General features: G+C 42.9%; 1 pseudogene across 1 annotated transcript; it reads left to right on the top strand.

The window, feature by feature from the left end:
- Positions 1-218: 218 nt before the first annotated feature.
- On the top strand, positions 219-2277 carry LOC147432694 (putative aldo-keto reductase 1; annotated as a pseudogene). The gene is made up of 7 exons (XR_015185570.1): positions 219-427; positions 716-883; positions 1032-1232; positions 1309-1482; positions 1582-1682; positions 1764-1917; positions 2023-2277. The product of XR_015185570.1 is annotated as a putative aldo-keto reductase 1 (transcript).
- The last annotated feature ends 3528 nt before the right edge of the window (positions 2278-5805 follow it).

Below are 5805 nucleotides of genomic sequence, written 5' to 3'. Positions count from 1 at the left end.
ATGGATTTACTCACTATGGATCGATCCAAGTTGTAATAAAAAAATAGTATTTTTTTTTAGTAGGGTGCAGGCTTGTAAAGAGCTTGGAGAAAAGCTGAGAGATATGACTGATGATGATCTAGAGGTTGAGGGATGATACTTGTCAACTCAGGATGTTGAGGTGTTAAAATTAGAGCTTAGAAAGTTGGTTTGGACAGGGCTGAAGTGAACAACACGTTGTACATACCTAAGAATTGGCCGGGAAGGATTCTCTAGCGCCCAATCAAGAATTGGCCCATCTTCCGGTGGGGGGCATATCGTCAGGCATGACATGGTAGCGCTTTCAACTTTGAATTACATATATGCGAGGTGTTCAGAGCCTGCAGACCATTTCGGCAGCAAGATGTCGCTCGAGCAAATGTGCCCCCTCGGCTCGCAGGGCTTCAAGGTGAGTACTCTGAAGCTCCACTTTCCATTAACCTGTGTGTGTGTGTGGCGCAGGGAGAGAGAGAGAGAGAGAGAGAGAGAGAGAGAGAGAGAGAGAGAGAGAGAGAGATATGCAGACTTGATTGCGTCTGTGCAGGCTTCATCATGCATGCGCCCATACACACAAGTCTTGCTCTGCTTGCTTCTAATTCATGCACTCACTTTTGTTTGTGCTTTATCAATTCTTCTCGGATGTCCAGGGCTTCTCTGCTTTATATGGATCCCTTCAATGTTCGCTTTATTGTGGCAGGTTTCCCGGCTCGGCCTCGGGTGCATGGGCCTCTCTGCTTTCTATGGACCACCTGTGCAAGAGGAGGTCGGCATCGACCTCATCAAACATGCCATCAAGAATGGTGTCTCCTTCCTTGACACCTCTGACATCTACGGCCCTTTTACTAATGAGCTTCTTGTCGGCAAGGTTAATCTGCTCCTTTCCCCATCCTATTTGTTGGTGTAGGGAACTTCCTACTGTATTTGCATTCATGGTGTTGCTGCATCGTTTCTCTTCACAGGTTTTGCTGTTGCTGAAATTAGCTCTTTGTGGGTCTTACCCTTTCTGTGTGCAGGCTATGAAGCATTTTCCTCGGGAACATATACAGCTAGCTACAAAGTTTGGCAGTGTCATCGAGAACGGAGTTTTTTCAGTGAAGGGCAGTGCAGATTATGTGAGGCAAGCTTGCGAAGCTAGCCTGAAGAGGCTTGATGTGGACTATATTGACCTTTATTACCAGCACCGTGTCGACCAGTCTGTGCCAATAGAAGAGACAGTGCGTATGAATCTTGCATTTCATGGCTTAGAATTGCTAAGTTTTCTCGGTGAACCACATGCTTACAACTATGCAGGTTGGTGAGCTCAAAAAGCTCGTCCAAGAAGGTAAAGTCAAATATATTGGGTTGTTCGGGGGCAAGTGCTAGCACAATAAGAAGGGCGCATGCTGTTCATCCTGTCACAGCCGTTGAGCTTGAATGGTCTCTGTGGTCTAGGGATGCAGAAGAAGATGTCATTCCAACATGCAGGTTCTTAGTTTGTTTAGGCTTTCTATCTAGACGAGTGTACGCACCTTGCGGGTGGGAATGAAATCTTTTGAAAGGACCCACATTTTGACATCTTTGCAGAGAACTTGGTATTGGGATAGTTGCATACAGCCCCCTCGGCCACGGTTTTTTTTAGTGGAAAGGCCATATTTGAATCTCTGGATGCCACAGATACTCGCACGGTATGGTTCTATGTTAGCCCCACTTTCGAAGTTTTGAGCATTCGGCGTCATGTATAAGTGCATCATTGCTCTGCATGATAGGTGTGCATACCGAGGTTCGAAGGAGAAAATTTGGAGAAGAACAAAGTGTTCTATGAGCGAATTGCAAATCTTGCTAAGAAACATGTATGCACACCAGGACAGTTAGCTTTGGCATGGGTTCTTCGTCAGGGTGATGACGTTGTGCCTATCCCAGGTATTGACAAGTTAATACCGATCTGTAGTCTCAGATGTTTGATGAGCCTTCAGGCTTGTAGTTCTCATTTCTGTGGATTTACTCTTCAATTGTTTCTATTTGAAGGTACGACAAAGGCGAAGAATTTTGATGAGAATGTAGGGGCTTTGAAGGTGAAGCTTTCAGTGGAAGATCTAGAAGAGATTTCATCTGCAGTGCCAGCTAGTGAGGTTTCTGGGGAGAGACATAATGAAGAAATTGATAGGCTATCATACAAATATGCAGACACTCCTCCCTTGAAATTGTGATTGCTAGTAGCATTCAACTTAAACTATACTTACTTTTCTTGTAATAAGACACAATGCAACAAGGTCAAAGAAATCATAGCCTCTTTTTTTTTTTTTTTAAACAACACACCAGAGGGCTCATAGTAGGGTGAAATTAGTTGTTAGGGTGTTTCTATTCCAGTCCCACTAGACTTTTGTGAGACAAAAATCGCAACCCTTTAGCACAATAACCAACAAAAACATGCCCTTCATAGAGTCCTGAAACGTTGTTTACACCTTGTGCAAACAGTTAAAATTGTGTCGAAATCATTGAGATGATTTGACATTGGGGTGCCCTCTTTTATCTTCAAATCAACCAACTTCTTTAGCCAATAAACTTGTGAAGCAACACTTTGGTTCTCATAAGGACCACATAACTTTTGCTACACACCATAGTTCCTAGTCTCTTTAGCCACAATGAAGTGAACACTTTTGGCAAGGGATAGCACGATAGTAAAGCATGTTAACTCATCAAGATCCTCCCACTTCATGTTTTTGGATTGTAAACCTTTAGTTTCACTTACTTATTTTCACCAAAACATGCTAGATTTACTTCTTTCAAAATGAAAAATTCGAACCATCTAACTTCTTGATGTTATATACAACTGTATTCAAAGAGGACGCCGTCACTCTTTACACTTCTGGAAGAAAAAGAATGTGTATGTAAACTTCGGTAACTCAATTGAAAGTTAACAAGATTTTGAAATTTTTTGGAAGAATCCTAAGAAGGGGTTTGCATGGGCCTCCCTTAATCTTGATCTTGCACGAGATTACCATGGACATCATCACCACAGTAGCGGGGTTTCAAAAAATTGCGGTTGCAAGTGTCAACGCATGGCCAACATGACTATGTTAACACACAAATACACAACACATTGCCACAGTTAAGGTACATAGGATCACAAACAAACATTAGAATAGAAACATGAAAGGACAAAGACATAAGACACAAAACAATGCTCTATATTATATTTAGAAAAATAACATCATCTACATTGCCAGGGCAAACATCAGCCAAATAGTTACACAAAATTTCTCAACATTTCAAATTGTTGAGAGCAATTTCAAGACATCAAAAGGTTAGTCATTGCACACACAATTATCATGCAAAATATTTGATTCTAAAAGCAGTTAGTTTTTTACAAAATTAATCACCAAACTTGCCAAAATCCGAGGTCAAAATTGGTATAAGTATTACCAAGGAACATTGATTTTCAGCAAAATACATGCATTTATTATTGTTTACACATTAATTTGCATACACATACACACATGTGATTAGTTGGGCACACCCCAATTTGTAATTCATAGCCTAGTAATTATAAAAAGTTGCTTATAGATTTGTGCTCACTTGGACACACATCAATTCCTTTATTCTTTTTTGGCCAAACTCACAATAGTGAGTGAATATATCAAAATCTCAAAAAAATTACAAAACGACCTCAAGCTCAGGCCGAGCCTCGAGGTATTGAAGATTACAACTTGAATGTCCTCTCCCCGAGGTATCTGTCAAGCATGGAGGCGGTGCAGGCATACTGGAGACTTATGTAGGTGAACCAAGCATGCTATTCCATGGGCCTACCTCCCATAAGTCAATCATAGCCCACTTCTCACACAAGCTTTGCCATTTAGCCTTTTCTGTGCCAACCAGCATACTAGCAGAACTTATTATGTCCTTACTCTTCTCTACCATATTGAAGTCACCAGCCATTAGCCACTCCCCTTCAATAGGAGTATCTCTATGATGCATCCACAAATTAGCTCTATCTTTTGCATTGCAAGGGCCGTACACATTCACTATGGTGAGGGGATGATCTACCCACCTGATTCTAACCCCAAGGACTTTGCCGAAGGGGTGGTTCAAAACCATCTTTGGTTCCAATTCACTTTCAGCAATGAGAAGGACACCACTGAATCCGTCACTTCCTTCTCCATAGAATACAAGCTTTTTTCCTAAATCATGGTTTCTCTTGCTATGAGCATCCAAGTGGTGTTCCTTGATGGCCTAGCAATTGATTGACTTGTCCTTTTTAACTTTCTCCCAGTAGAGGGCACTCTTCTTCCGGGTCTTCAATCCCTTCATGTTCCAAGATTGGATAGCGAGAGTATCCATCATTGGGATAGGATTCATTGGGAGAGAGGGACGAATTCTTCAACATCCAACCCCTGTCTAGTCTCCATATCCCCAGCCCCAGGAGAATGCAGGGGTTCCAAGTCAAGGGATCTCTTTTCTTGTAGCACTGCAAATGGGTTGTGCAGCGGGACAATACATGCCCCTCCTTTTAGTTGGGCAGGGGATGGAGCAGACCCTATCCCCTTTGTTGAGGCAAATGCACAACAAAGGGGATACATCCATAGAAAAGGCATAGGGACTCGAGTTATATATATTCACAAGAGATATTGACTCACACTCACAACAAATCAAATATACACTTTAATTATCCCAAGAGACATCTCTTTAAATGAACAAATTTTTGATACGCTGATATTGACAAAACCCTATTCACAATTCCCACACTTGTTGCTCCAATTGTTTTGCAAAAACTATTCCCCTTGCCCTTGCTCCTATCTCATCCACGAAAAAGCTAGTTCCTGACCTCCACGTCTCCTTCTCAATTCTTGTTTTGCTCTCAACTCAATTGCTCCAAAACCTATAAAAACTTTTTCTTCTTATGGAGTAGGTACCCATTGTTGATGGTGTATTGCTCCAAAACCAACTCACAATACCAACTCGTGCTAACCCTATAATTAGAGTCAACCCTTCTCAATGTGGGAAAAGATACCTCTTCAAGGGATAGGGGAGGGGGAGTCGTCTCCCGAAGCTCCTCCCTCTCATGCTTTTGATGGGCATTGGTTAGATTTTGGTGTTTTTGCCATCGTGGCAAGCATGCCCCAACCTGCGGTCTCCAGTCACGCCTATCGGGCTACTGTTTGTTGACCAAAAGGGTAGTCAATGCAAGTCTCACACGGTATTGACTCCAGTGCCTAGGCTCTCAAACTATGAAGCTCTACCGCCTCACCTACATGCATGCTGGAGTGAACAGTAGATCATAAGCTCGAACGAGATGCAACGTCCCCAAAAACCATCGTGACCGGCTGTGCCGATCACCTGCACCTACATGGGGGCAAGCACCCCAAAACTTAACCATTGTGTTGGTTAGATTTAGGGGTGCTTGCCATTGTGGATAGCATGCCCCAGCCGGTCTCCAGTCACGCATATCGGGCTACTGCCTGTTGACCAAAAGGGTAGTCAACGCGGGGCTCATGCGGCATTGTACCCAATGATGTTGAAGAAAGAGGTTGTCATTCGGAATGCCTTGGTCAACATGTGCACAAAATGTGGTGTACTTCAGAAAGCCCAAAAGAAAGAGGTTGTCATTTGGAATGCCTTGGTCAACATGTGCACAAAATGTGGTGTACTTCAGAAAGTCCAAAAGGGGCAAGGCCATGAAGCTCAAGACTGTTTTGAGCAAATGCCAACCAAGGGTGTCTCTCCAGGGACTGTTGAAAGAAAACATCGTGATTGAGACTACCTTGGTCAACGTGTCTGCTTATGCGAGATATGGTGTACTTCATCTCTTGG

Source organism: Adiantum capillus-veneris, chromosome 20 (genome assembly GCF_014529385.1).
Source record: "Adiantum capillus-veneris isolate H3 chromosome 20, ASM1452938v2, whole genome shotgun sequence".
In the NCBI taxonomy this organism is placed as follows: Eukaryota; Viridiplantae; Streptophyta; class Polypodiopsida; order Polypodiales; family Pteridaceae; genus Adiantum; species Adiantum capillus-veneris.
The sequence above is the reverse complement of the archived record's forward strand: the minus strand, read 5'-3'. Positions and strand labels throughout refer to the sequence as shown.